Below are 13,470 nucleotides of genomic sequence, written 5' to 3' on the forward strand. Positions count from 1 at the left end.
AGCATTGCAATCCCCTCCTTGCCATTGTATACATATTGTAAACCTAAGAAAACTCTATGGCAATGTAACATGGAAAATTGACAAATAGGACGAATAGGATGGTGGGAACAAAGGGTTAAGAGAATATAAAATGAGCCTACTTTGCCAAAAAGCAATCTATCTGCAGCCTTGCCTATCCTGAGGGGTCAGGAAATGTCACATTCCTCAACAAACCGAGGCAGGGGGCCAAAAGCCTGGCAGTCAGTGTAGATAATGAATGATGGGGGTTGAGGAGATGAGGACTGGTTATCACTGGTTTCTAACAGCTAACCTGGACAGCACTTCCCAGCACAAGGCATTACCTTCTGTGCTGCTCCTTCCTGCCCTTAGGTGCTTGTATGGAGAAGAGAAGGTGGTGGAATTCTGGGGGTCTATAAAAGAGCAAGATACATCCACTCCCACTGGCACCCAGCTTTGGGCCCCATTTTCTCCTCTGAAGTCTGCTACCTTTGTCCCTCTGTTAAATAAAACTTGCTTTCTGCCTGTGGTTTCTTGGGTGTTTAATCTGCAACAGTGGGGGTGGAGGTAGGGGTGTAGCTACCAGTTCCTGATCTCCAAGATGCTTATCAGTATCACAGTGTTTGATTCAGGAATTTATACTTTGTACATCTCATTTTACCACATGCAACAAGGTTGCTGAGGGGGTACACTCCTGATTTAAGGGATATACATTTCCGTAGAATAGGGGGAGAATTCATAACACAAAGCTCTTGTTAGTACATTTTTGAAGGAAGTGTGGTCACGGAACTAATATCAAATTTTGTCTAGAATAAATAGTTTTTTTGCAGCTTGAACATTTCAGGAAGGTGCTTAAATGTGGGGTGGGGGACTAGGCTCCTCCCTGGGACAGAGCCTTGAGTGGTTAGAAACTTTGTTAGTGTTTAAGTTGTTTGAGGTGGGGGCTCAGGTGGACTTTTTAACAGTGGTCCCTTCACCTTCTGATTATAACCCTCATTGCTCTAAGGCTTATTTAAAAATATATTTTTTTTCTCTCTCTCTTCTCCCCTCTTCCCCTCCCTAACAAGAATAGGGGGTCAGGATTATATTTTCTTCTGCCCTTGAACATACCCCTACAGGAAGGAGATGCCTGCTGAAGATCTGGGAAATGAATATCTCCTAAATTAACAAATTAATCCTAACACGCCATCAGGGCATCCTGGGACTCCTTACCAGAACACACCTGGAAAGTAACCCTTGAATTTCCTTTAAAACTCCCTGTCCCTCCTGATCTGAAGAGTCACAACCTTTGGGATAGTCCCCTGTGTCTCTCCTTTGCTAGCAAAGCAATAAACCTTTTCCTTTTTCTCAAAACCATGTCCTCATTATTAAATTGGCATTGATTGGCACTGGGGACAGAGACCAACCTTCTTAATAGAAGAAACCAAGTTAGAGCTTATGAGTAGCATAAAAGAGCAAGATACATCCACTTTTTGTTTTGTGACAGTATCCCACTAAGTTGCTGACTCTGGCTTTGAATTGCGATCCTCCTGCCTCATTCAGGCTCCTGAGTACCCAGCTATTTTTGCTACTTTTCAAGTCTCACCTTAAGTCTTCTCTAATGGGAACATATAACAGAGGAATAAGACTGGATTACCAGTAACAATAGTGGTAAGATGTTAATAGAAGAAACCAAGTTAGTATTACACTTTAATTCTCTGTATTACACTTGCAATTTTACTCTACATTAAACAATTATAAACTTAAAACTTAAAAAAAAAAAGATGTGTGGGCTAGAAATAGATGTTTCCAAGCATGGAACTGTTAAAATAAACTGATAAAGTTTTTAAGGAACTAACTTTATTTCAGCAGAGATTCATGAGTGAGGCAGGATGCAACTGGAATTCCTTTTGATCTCCACTTGGAAAGAGTACCAGGAGGCAGCTTTTATAGGGTGAACGTGAAAGTGTAATGCCAGATTCGTGGGGCTCCAATAGACCTCCAGGAGCCAAATCCGATGCAATCACACAAGAGTCTTTATTGCAAGCTTGAGCCTGGAGTCACAACCATTTCCCGAGGAGTGAGTCCCAGTCTTCTGTCCAGTGAGATTTTATAGGTTTTGGGGGAATACTCTATGCGTCACAATATCACACAGCAAATCATTCCATACCGCAGAAAAATCAAACAACAACTCTTAACATTGATTAACACATTCACTGGAGGGAACAAGTTGGGTAGGGGTGATTGGTTAGTACAAGAGGGGGATGCCTTTGAACTGATTGGTTTAGGCCATGAGGGGTGTATGTGCTAAACTACATGGTTTCCCAACATGTTATCAACCACCATAAACTACTGAGGGGTCATCTGGCATCCCCGGTATTTTCCCTGTCTCATGCTGATTGGTGGTTGCTAGATGGGTTGCTATGGGTCTTCACCTAGCCTAACTGAGTCAGGAACACCTGGTGCTGCATATCTCTCCTGTTATTTACAGACAAACAACTCAGCAGGGTGGGTATCTGCCTAGAAAGGCTCTGTGGGTTTTTCTAAGGACAAGGGTCCCGCCCCCTTCCTTAAGACAGGCCTTGAGGTAGAAGCTGCTCTTATTTATTTATTTTCAAAAATGGAGTCACATCAGTTTCTCAAAAGCAAAGCAACAAAATTGAATTTTAACCACAAAAAAGCCTTATTTGAACTGTTTCCATGGGAAGTTCAAGGAAATACAGCTAAAGCCCAGTTGACCACCTGTCATTGGCTAGCCTGAGTTTCATTTTCTTTTAAAGTGTATGTGTGTGTGTCTGTGGAGTGGGGGGCACCCACATGCATGCACATGTTTAGCTGGTAATCTTCCCAGGGGCTTGCACATGCTCTTATTAACCACTAGCCAATATCCAGTCCTCATGTTCTTTTACATCTCAGTCAGATTTGGGTTTATATAGGAATCTAGGGCATTAGAACTATTTCAATCTAATGGTCTTTCATTTCTTTGTTAGTTGGTTGGCCCACTTTTATTACTGTGTTTAACAGATTGAGACTTGGTGATGTCTTTAAAGTTCAACCCTTTTTCTAGCTTTCCATATTACCATCCCTGATGTAATTGGCTATTCAATACACTTTTTGGTTGTTCTCTCGTGATCTCAAGGTAATTGCCACAGCTCTGGGCATCACATACACCTGCCCTCTAAACATCAAGAAAAGCAGCATTGAGCCAGGCGCAGTAGTGCACAACTGTAATCCCAGGGGCTCAGGAGGCTGAAATAGGAGGATCATGAGATCAAAGCCAACCTTAGCAAAAAGCAAGGCACTAAACAACTCAGTGAGACCCTGTCTCTAAATAAAATACAAAATAGGATTGGGGATTTGGCTCAGTGGTGGAGTACCTCTGAGTTCAATCCTCAGTACCAAAACAAAAAAGAAAAGAAAAGCAGCATTTAAATAAGAACTTTCTTGTTATGAAGGTCAAAAATAATGTATGATCCCACTTGCTATATAGGAACTGAAAAAGGTTCTCTCCTTGACAGAACTATAGCCAGATTCCTGATTTAAAACTTGTTCTATGAAAACTACAGACCCTCAGCACAAACAATTTTGTCCATCTATGTCCCCACCTCAAACAACTTAAACACTAACATAGTTTTTTTTTTTAAGAGAGAGAGAGAATTTTTTAATATTTATTTTTCAGTTTTTGGTGGACACAACATCTTTATTTTATTTTTATGTGGTGCTGAGGATCAAACCCAGCACCCCATGCATGCCAAGCTAGCGTGCTACTGCTTGAGCCACATCCCCAGCCCCTAACATAGTTTCTAACAGTTCAAGACTCTATCCCAAGGATAAGCTTAGCCCCCATCCCTTTAAGTACCTTCTTGATAATGTTAAAAGCTGCAAAAAAATTTACTATTGATTCTAGACAACACTTGACATTAGGCCCCTGACCACCCTTAAAGAATATACTAAAAAGGGGCTGGGGTTGTGGCTCAGTGGTAGAGCACTCGCCTAGCACGTGCGAGGCCCTGGGTTTAATCCTCAGCACCACATAAAAATAAATAATTAAAATAAAGATATTGTGTCCAACTATAACTAAAAAATAAAAAAGAATGTACTAAAAAGACTTAGTACTATGCATTCTTCTCCTGTTCCTCTGAGATATATCTCCCACAAGGCAGGAGTGTACTCCTCAGCAACCATGCTGCGTGTGGTTTAATGAGATGATCAAAGTGTAAGTCCATGAATCAAACACATATTGCCATAGAGAAGTTTTCTAGTATCCTTACAATACTTAAGGAGGGGGGGGGGGTGGGGACAATGTGAACAAACCTTACGGGCAATATACCAGAAAGACAAGGTATGTTAACCGCACAGCAAGGTCCAAAATTATTCAAGTCCATATGCTCAGGATGGAGGCAGGCCTCCGTGCAAAGAAAGATCTAATTAAAGTTTGAGATGAAACTGAGTAACACTGTGGAAAAGCTGGCCTGACCACCACACGTGGATCCTCTGTGACACACAGGGCACTCCCAAGAAAGATGTTGGTGCTGGTATGGACAAGTCAGGCAAGGAAAGGCCCGAGAGCGTCATGATTTAGGATTCAGCAATAGTCTTTTCCAGCATGTTTTCACAGACACCATGAAAGTATGTTCTTTAAGACAAATTAAAAAATTGTTTTAAACCAATAGATAGTAAAGATGTCAATTTACTCCACAAGTTGATAGATGGGATGAAAGTCTCTCTCCACACAGGAGCCAAGATCCCACAACTCTGACTCTCACCACCCACGCATGTCTCCCAACTTAGCCAACGGCAGGAAGAAGGAAGGTCCAGAACCTCACCCTGCTCTTTGGGTTTATTTCTCAGACGTTTGGACAAAGTGCTTTGTGCTGGGGTGGCCCAACAAACAAACGAGAATCCAGACCCAGAGCTCGGGACATAGGTCAGGGGTGGGAGAGACCCTGGGTTCCAACCACAGCATGGGAAAGAGAAAAACAAAGCAAAAGAAAAACATGATAATAATAAAATACAAGGGTGGGGATATGGCTCAAGTGGTAGCACGCTCGCCTGGCAAGCATGAGGTACTGGGTTCGATCCTCAGCACCACATTAAAAAAATAAAAAATAAAGATGCTGTGTCCACCCAAAATGAAAAAAATAAATATTAAAATAATAATAATAATAATAATAATAATATACATAACCAAAATTAGAAAGAAAAAAATATATAAAAATAATTGAGAGGAAAAAAATATCCAAGATTCAAATGCCACAAAGGAAAAAAGGATGCAAAATCCTTCAAATAGAGATTAATTTTCAGGTTTTTAAATACCATGCTTTCTAAAAACAAATGCTTGAAGTTTTCCATAGTTAGCTCTGTCAGTCCTTCATGAGTCCTCTCCTATAATTATCCTTATAAAGTGCTTTTCCCAGGTTGAAGGGATAAATGTTATGTATTTCTATAGTTATTTTATGGTTGCATTAATAAATCAGTTTCGTTCTCTGTCTTTGGAAATTATTTAGTGATTATTTCAGTGTCTACTTTTCCCCCTCAATCATTGCTTCCTTGCCTTAGCACTGATTTTGAATGATCCTTCCATTGCCCCACTAACTCTTGATGTAACCTTTTTCATATACTAATGAAACCAAAAAGAAAACCCACATAAAATCTCCACCTTCACACACTTTTAGTTTCTTGCTTTTAGTAGACCTTGAAAATCATGAGTTCTGCCAGGCTTAGTAGCGTATGCCTGTATTCCCAGCAATGGGGGAGGCTCAGGCAGGAGAATCACAAGTTCAAAACCAGCCTAGGTGAATTAAGGAGACCTTGCCTCAAAATAAAAGATAAAAATGGCTGGAGATGTAGTCAGTGGTAAAGTGCCCCTGGGCTAAGTCCTCGGTGTGGCACAAAAAAGGGGGGAATCATTTTGGAGGTCACACAGCTCGGCATATGTTGTTAGTCTCCCACTTTGCGGTAGCTGGGACCTTTTAAGAGCAGCCTATAATGAAAATAGTGGCTGAGGTTTCCCTCCAGGGACTTAAAGTCTGCCTTTGTGAAAGCATTGGCTCTTCACTTGGGCCTATGCAAGGGTCCATTGGGGATTCTTTCTTTCTTTTTTCTTTTTGCACTGGAGATTGATCCCAGGGGTGCTTTACCACAGAGCTATATACCTAGCCCTTCTTATTTTTTTTTATCATGAAACAACATCTTTAATATTTATTTTTTAGATCTTTGTTTGTACGTGGGGCTGAGGATCAAACCCTGGCCGCACGCATGCCAGGCGAGCGAGCTACCGCTTGAGCCACATCCTCAGCCCATGAGACAACTTCTTGGTAAATTGCTGAGACCAGCCTGGAACTTGCCATCCTCCTGCTTCAGCACCTCAGCTTCTGGATTCACAAGGATTTCAGGACTGTACCACCTCTCCTAACTTTATTTTGACAATGGGAAATCCACACTGCACCCTCCACTCCTGCTAATGCCATTATCTGAACATATATCCCATGAAGAGACATAAAGGTTGATAATGCATAGTCAGAGCAGAGATTACTTCAACTCCAGCCATATATGCCCTTTTGTCGAACCACCCTCTTGTTTATCTCGTAAACTTCCCCAAGCCCTACTTCGGGAGTGGCAGGACTTAAGACTGGGTCAACCCTGCACCACACCCAAGTAAACAAGCTCTTTCTCTTTTGCCAATGTTGCCCCAGCAATTGGCAAAGAGAAAAACAGGGCTGATGTAACAGCAACGACTTATTAATACTTGATGGTTCCTATACTGAATTTTCTGGAGCATTTAGCCCCATTGAACTGTCAACTCTTGTGTGAGGACCAGTTCTGAAAGCACAAACAAACCAGCCTGAAAATCGTGATCCAGGGCCCTCTCTCAGGCACTGCCTTTTTAATCAGCAGGTGCTCTCTTTTCCAAGCTCCTGCACCACCAGCCATCAGCGAGTGGCCCTCCTACCCACTCTAACTCAACCCACGTCCTTAACCCATGCCCTCCTACACTGGCTCACCACACCTACAGAAGAAAGCAGGAGAGGAAAGGCCACCCAACCACAGACCACACCTACACTCGGGTGAAAGAGAACACACAAAGCCACTTCATTAGCCAAGTGAAAAAGACAACCCAGAGGGTTACATATCCTAGGCTTCATCTGTGTAACAAGTTTCCAACAACCTGGAGAAAAGGGAAGCAGATGCTTGATTGATAGGGGATAGACTGGGTTTGGGAGCAAGAGCGAAGAGTTTGGTTATACAACAGCAACAATAGTCGCTCTTCTGCTCCTGGAAATGCTGTGTCTTGGGCAGGAGCCCTGTACAATCTACACATGTGATGAAATCAAACAGAAGTAACTGTACACCCATGAGTAAGGACACAAAACAGAAGAACTCCAAAAATGACTTGTCATCCTTTTCATGTCAATATATGTGTGATATCATACTAGAGTTTGCAGACTGAGGAAAACTGCGGAAGTGGCAGTAAGATTTCTCTTGTTTTTTTTACCACTGCTTGTGATTTTATTATTACCTTAATTTAAAAAATCCATTGAAAAAAGCAAGGTTCTTCAACTTGTTGTTAAATCAACTGCCAGGAAAGTCACTTTGAAATGGCAACATAATCAGAATCTGTGTAAAGCAGCTTTGTACAAAAGTCTCTTTTGCAATGATGAAAATACCTTAGCGTTGCACTGCCCAATACCATGGTCACAGATGTGTGAATCTTGAGCACTTCAAATGTGGTAATTGAAATTGAAAAAGAAATTTTTTTTAAAGAAAGAGTGAGAAAGAGGGAGAGAGAGAGAGAATTTTAATATTTATTTTTTTTTTTAGTATTTGGCGGACACAACATCTTTGTCTGTATGTGGTGCTGAGAATCGAACCCAGGCCGCACGCATGCCAGGCGAGTGCGCTACCACTTGAGCCACATCCCCAGCCCTGAAAAAGAAATTTTTTTCTTTACTTTTTTTTTGTATCCAGGATTGAATTCAGGGGCACATAATCACTGAGCCACATTCCCAGCCCTATTTTGTATTTTATTTAAAGATAGGGTCTCACTGAGTTGCTTAGCGCCTTGCTTTTTACTGAGGCTGGCATCAAACTCATGATCTTCCTGTCTCAGCCTGTTGCACCACTGGGATTACAGGTGTGGCGCCCAGCTAAAAAATCAGATTTTTTTCTTTAATATTTATTTTTTAGTTATAGGTGGACACAATATCTTTATTTTATTTTTATGTGGTGCTAAGGATCGAACCCAGTGCCTAATACATGGTGGGCAAGTGCTGTACCCCTGTGTCACAACTCTAGCCCAAAACAGAAATTTCACATTAATTGCAAAATTAAGTTTGCATTAAGTATAACTTGCATTAATTGTACATCAATTTCAACTTAGATATAAATAGCCACTGTGGATATCTATGGGACAGGACAGAAATGAAACTTGATCTAGTCCCCTCTTCCCTAGTTGTAAGTTCCAAGGGATGAGGAAAATTCATTCGAATCACTTAACCAACTTATAAACTTTCTCAGCAGGAGTCCATTCCTTCATCTTAAAATAGGGAAAGAAAAGTATATCCTGACATGTGATTTGTGTGTGTGTGCTTGTGTGTGTGTGTATGTGTGTGTGTGTGTGTGAAGGGCTGTGATGTGCCCAGGCACCTGTACACTGCAGCTCTCAGAGCCAGGTAGGATGGCATTTTTGCAAATACATAGTAAAGTAACAGCTGATTTAGTAAATACTTCTCCATTCTCAAAAAGGACAGGTGAGTAGCTTTGCTTTTATATACTTAGGGTGAAATGAACAGAAATTTGATGCCCTGGACTGTTCTTTTAGTTCATTCCACAACTCTAGTTTGAAAGACTTCAATTGCAGAGATAAAGGGAGGGGAAGTTCATACACAAGCCACATGTCTTTCAAGCACAATTGTGAATAACTATATACTTGGTGGTACAGAAAGCAAACCTTAGAAGACCAGCACTGGGAGTCAGTACAGATGTAGTCACATGACCAATCCCAATGGTTCTACTCTACCAGGTAGGCACCTGCCAGCACCCACCAGCTCCCACTGGCCTGTGTGGCAAGAGAAGGGCCTTTCTTCTTGAATCCTTTCCTTTTCCCAGGGCTCTGCACACAGTCTGCTTGGCAAACCGCTCCAAAAATCCTTTGGAGAAAGTCCAAGCCCTCAGCATGGTTCCCAGGGATGCTAGTGATCTGCCCCAGCCTACCTCCTGGTTCACTCTGACTCCCCCAAAACACTCCTCATGTTCCTCTACAAAAAGCTACTCAATTTCACTGTTTATTTCTCTAACCGCGGAAGGAAACCACAGTTGAACAATTCATTAAGTACACACCAATAAAACCAGGAGGCGAGTTTTGCAAAGATTAAATTGCAAAGCACAACTTTAATCTCCAGCTCCCAGTCCTTGACCACCTAAAATGACTCCAGGGGACTCCAGGCGGGCCACGCCTTGCGCGGGGCGGGGCTGCGCCTGCGCCTGCGTGGTGGGCGGGCGGTCCCGGGCAAAAGCGGTTGCTCCACTTTTGCGCTCCAGCGGTGCAGAGGTTCTAAGGTCCGCTTTCCGCGCAGGTGTTCCGCGTTGCCCACCAGCCATGTCGTCCTGTCGCCCGGTGGCGCTCGTCACTGGAGGCAACAAGGGCATTGGCTTTGCCATCGTGCGCGACCTCTGTCGCCAGTTCTCGGGACGTGGTGCTCACCGCGCGCAGCGAGGCGCGGGGCCAGGCAGCAGTGCAGCAGCTGCAGGCAGAGGGCCTGAGCCCGCTCTTCCACCAGCTGGACATCGACGACCAGCAGAGCATCCGCAACCTGCGCGACTTCCTACGCAAGGAGTACGGGGGACTAGATGTGCTGGTCAACAACGCGGGCATCGCCTTTAAGAGTAAGCGGTCGGTCGGGGTGCAAAGCTTGTAGTCCTGGGGGACCACGATTGTTCAAGCGGCTCAGGGGCGGGTGCCCTCTGCTTTGTGGGATCCAGAAAGTCTCCCTAGAAAGCAACAGAACAGCACAGACTGAAGCCATAGGGAAAACAGAGACCGAGAAGGTGCAAGCCAAAGGGACATTGTGTTTGCGTGGCTGGGACTCATTGGGACCTTTCTAGGTTTTCTTTACAAAAAAACTTTACATTAAAGCAGTTGAATAGACTTTTGACTACTTTTGAAATAAATAATTGCAAAATATTGATTACACCAATATAGTAAATAGTACCCATGACTCAGATTACCCCAATACTGCCATTCTACAAAAACAAAGAATGTTATGAAACTAGGAGATTGACTTTTTTCCGCTTTCCACATTTTTTTTATTGATGCATTATAGCTGTACATGATGATGGGATTTCATGCTACATGTTCATATAGAAGAAAATATAACAATATAATGAGGTCACTATCTGAAACCCTTCCCCATTCCTTCCCCAACTGCTATACCCGCTTCCCAGGAGATCTCAAGTGTGAACAACCCTGCACTAGACACAAGACTTTACTTGGAGGGATATCCTGTGCACTCTTTTATTTCTGAGAAATTCTACCCCAAGGCAACTGTTTATTGTTTTCTCTTTTTTCTCAAAAGCGGCTGATCCGACACCCTTTCATATTCAAGCAGAAGTCACAATGAAAACAAACTTTTTTGGTACCCGAGATGTCTGCACAGATCTACTCCCCCTCATAAAACCACAAGGTGAGTGGGGTGGGTGATCTGGCCCTGCCCTCCTACAGTCTCATCTCCTTGCCCCTGGCCTCTCCTGCTGCAGCTGTGCCCCTGCCTTGCTGGGCCTCCACCTGCCAGGTGCAGCTCTACTTCCCCACCCCCCTTCTCCAGTGGCTTAATCCTCTGTGCACTGTTCTTGCCGCACCTGGCTCTTTGGTATCCTCAAGTGTCTGTTCAAAGGTCTCCTCAGAGCAGCTCTTTATTTCTTCTTTCCCTCCTACTGACAAAGGCCCTAAATTCGATTCTGTGCACCCTTATTCAGACTCATGGACTAGGACCACCTCACTAGACACAGCCCCACTAAACCTGTCACCTGCCCAAAACACTCCCAGACCAACTCACACATGGATGTTCCTGATCCTCCATAACTCCTGATACCCCCAATCTACAACTGACACTTTCAGAGGATGTCCATCCTTCCTCTAAATCTTCCTGGCCACCCACCATCATGGCCACCCTGGTGGTCACGAGGCTCTGCCCCCACATCAGCAATGCCCATGTGCTAAGATTGTGCCCACTGAGCTAGGCATCATGGCACACCCCTGCAATCCGACCAACTCAGGAAGCTGAGGCAAGAGGATTGCAAGTTCAAGGCCCACCTCAGCAAATTACCAAGGCTCTAAGCAATATAGGAAGAACCTGCCTCAAATTTCAAAGAACTGGATGGGGATGTGGCTCAGTTAAGCACCTTTAGGTTCAATTGCTGAAATCAAAAAGAAATAATAAGGGGCTGGGGATGTGGCTCAAGCGGTAGTGTGCTCACCTGGCATGCGTGCGGCCCGGGTTCGATCCTCAGCACCACATACAAACAAAGAGGTTGTGCCCGCCGATAACTAAAAAAATTAGTGTTAAAAATTCTCTCTCTCTCTCTCTCTCTCTCTCTCTCTCTCTCTCTCTCTCTCAAAAAAGAAGAAAAAGAAATAATAAAATTAAAAAGATTGTGCCTACTGAGAATCACCCGAATCCCGCATTCCAGCCCTAAACGGGCCCTCAGCTGACCATGCACACACTTGCAAACCCTCCTGAGAGGCCTCCCTTCTTGAGTCATGCACTTTCCCAGGGCTCTGCACAGTGTCTGCTGAAGCTGAAGCTGTGCCGGGCACTCCCAGACTCCTTCAGGAGAAATCCAGGCCCTCAGCATGGTTCACAGTGACGCTGTGATCTGCCCCTGTCTCCCTCCTGGCTCATTTCATCTCCCCATCAAAGTGTTTCATGCTGTGCACGCCACAGACTCTCCTAGTCTTCCACTAAAAACTGCCCTAGTACTCCTCCACTCAGGGAGACCCCCTCTCATTAAGAACACACTGGCAGCCAGCCGCCTTTACAACAAGGAGATGTGTGGCTTAGAGTTGACACTTGAGTGTACAGCTTCCTTGAAACTTCTGTGCTCACAAGCACCCTGTGATCCCAGGAGGTTCTTTATGGAAGTTCGTTATGCAACCACCCGACAGTCCATGTCTGTTTCTCCTACAGCTCATACTGGTAGCGCTCTTTCATATGACAATTTTCTGCTCTAACATTTCAGTATAATTGGTCTTCACTGTTCTCATGTAGATTTTATGTTACATGTTAACACAGGTGAATGTATGATGGTTTGGAATGTATTTTAGGCAGAGTGGTAAATGTCTCCAGCGTTTTGAGTCTGGTCTACCTTAAACGCTGCAGCCCAGAGCTGCAGCAGAAGTTTCGAAGTGAGACCATCACAGAGGAGGAGCTGGTGGGGCTCATGAACAAGTTTGTGGAAGACACAAAAAATGGAGTGCACGAAAAAGAAGGCTGGCCCAATTCTGCCTATGGAGTGTCCAAGATTGGTGTCACAGTCCTGTCCAGAATCTATGCCTGGAAACTCAGTGAACAGAGGAGAGGAGACAAGATCCTGCTGAATGCCTGCTGCCCAGGGTGGGTGAGAACCGACATGACAGGACCCTCGGCCACCAAGAGCCTGGAAGAAGGAGCCGAGACCCCCGTGTACTTGGCCCTTTTGTCCCCAGAGGCAGAGGGGCCTCATGGGCAGTTTGTTCAGGATAAACAAGTTAGTGAGTGGTGAGCTGAACTCACACCTCCACCATGGTCCCCACTTGGTATCCTGCACTGATGTGACCCAAAGGATATTTATGCTTTCAAAACTATCCTTAGACAAAAAAAAAAAAAAATCCCGCAAGGCATCCTTATCAAGTGCTTAGGTGTCACATGTCAAAGGTGGACTAGAGAGCTCACTCAGGCACCACTAATTCCCTGAGGTCTTTTCTTCAACACAGGGAGAGAAAAGTGAAATTCCTGAAAATAACTAATGCAAATGAGAAGGTGAATAAAGGATTCTTGATAAATGTCCACTCTGCAGACTGTTTTCATGATGAAGCAAACTCCATGCCAGGAGCTTGGTCACTGTAAAAGCTAGGTCAAGGGGAGGGAGAGGGGAACTCAGGCGTGGTCAGACCTAGAAGGAGCCAGGCCTTAAACACCTTGCTCTGTGGGCTATGCCCTCAGTTGCAACTACTCGTCCAACAGGAGAGCAGACACACTTAGCAAAACAAGCATCATAGTTGGATGTGGCCCCTGGAGTATGGCTTACCCCTCCCCCAGGAAAACACACTACCACCAAGGCAAAGGCAGCTGCCCTTGTGTCTTCCCAAAGCCTAGGTCATTGTGTGAAAACAACCAGCAGCTTGAGAAGAGTGAGTGGGTGCTGTGTGCATGGTCACTTATGACTGAGCTCGAGAAATATTATAGAGACGCCTGGAAGAGAGTGTTCCTAAGTAGGAATGAAGTAGCCCACAACTGT

General features: G+C 44.2%; 1 pseudogene across 1 annotated transcript; it reads left to right on the forward strand.

The window, feature by feature from the left end:
- Positions 1-9,574: 9,574 nt before the first annotated feature.
- LOC143640230 (carbonyl reductase [NADPH] 1-like) lies at positions 9,575-13,021 on the forward strand (annotated as a pseudogene). Its single transcript, XR_013154899.1, has 3 exons — positions 9,575-9,861; positions 10,551-10,658; positions 12,299-13,021. The product of XR_013154899.1 is annotated as a carbonyl reductase [NADPH] 1-like (transcript).
- The last annotated feature ends 449 nt before the right edge of the window (positions 13,022-13,470 follow it).

The sequence above is a fragment of the Callospermophilus lateralis genome, unplaced genomic scaffold (assembly GCF_048772815.1).
Source record: "Callospermophilus lateralis isolate mCalLat2 unplaced genomic scaffold, mCalLat2.hap1 Scaffold_139, whole genome shotgun sequence".
NCBI lineage: Eukaryota > Metazoa > Chordata > Mammalia > Rodentia > Sciuridae > Callospermophilus > Callospermophilus lateralis.